The following is a 1,138-nucleotide window of genomic DNA, read 5'->3' as shown; positions in this document are numbered from 1 at the left end:
ATTGTGTCTTTAATAGACGAATATAGAAGGGAAAACTTCTTTAGATAGAATAAGTTTTAGATACTTTTAGCGATAGAAACCTGTCTTCACTCGGTTTTGGAATGAAATGTGCAATTAATAATAATAATATCATAAACCTAAACATTTTTCGACCAAAGAAACCCAAGGACGACAACCTAACAACCATACACAACTTAATCCAAACTAAATAGTTTCATATCCGTCAAGATAACCCGTAAATGGGACCGAAAAAAAAGTCTCGAAAGGAGAAATACAAGAGAGAATAAGAAAAGTAGAGAAAAACACAAGAAGGCATTCGTGTCTAGGACGATTTAGCGTCGACACTGAACGCATAGCCCTGAATGACGTCACTCAGGGTCAGTTATCCTCGTCAATTACGTCACATGTGCGCTCGCTTATCCTAGCGCTATCGCAGATTTGCCAAGCATTTCCCTCTCGTTTTGAACGCGTTTAAAACGGGAAAATACACTTATACGATGGTTCGGTTTTTTTCCAATGATCCGTTTTTTTGTTGTTTAGATTTACGATATGTGAAAAGAGCATTTAAGGCGAGATATATCATTTAAAGTATCCAAAGCACCGTGGGTGATCACAGTCCTCCCCCACTTTAAGGGAATGGACTCGCCCATCCCTCCCGAGTTGGGGGGGGGGGGGTGAGGGAAAATGGACGCCGGGGGGAGGGGGGGCGTGGAAAGAGAATTTCCCGCGCTTATTTTGACAACAAAACCGATTTTACTGACCACGTGCCACCCCTTTTCACGTTAACGGATCCCTTTTCTTTTTTGACAACGGTCGAGGAACTGATATCCGTAACGAATATCCTCTTATATTGAAGAAAACGTGAACAAAGGTTAAACGTGTCGAGTTGACGGCCAAGGTCACACGCGCTAACCTGGTATGTAGGTCACGTGGATTCTAAAAAGGTCATTGCTATGCACTGGATGTCAGTTGAATGTATTTTATATCTTAATTAGTGCGATTGTCTTTTTTCTCTTTTTTCTACTTGTGCTCATTTGTGTTTTAAAGTTTTGAATGATTTATTTGAATTGTTTCGTTTTGCCGGCACTGAAAGAGACATTGATCTGACCTTGGAATTACGGCGTTGTGGGGAACATAA

The sequence above is a fragment of the Penaeus monodon genome, chromosome 24, assembly GCF_015228065.2.
Source record: "Penaeus monodon isolate SGIC_2016 chromosome 24, NSTDA_Pmon_1, whole genome shotgun sequence".
Lineage (NCBI taxonomy): Eukaryota > Metazoa > Arthropoda > Malacostraca > Decapoda > Penaeidae > Penaeus > Penaeus monodon.
Note: the sequence above shows the minus strand (reverse complement) of the source record.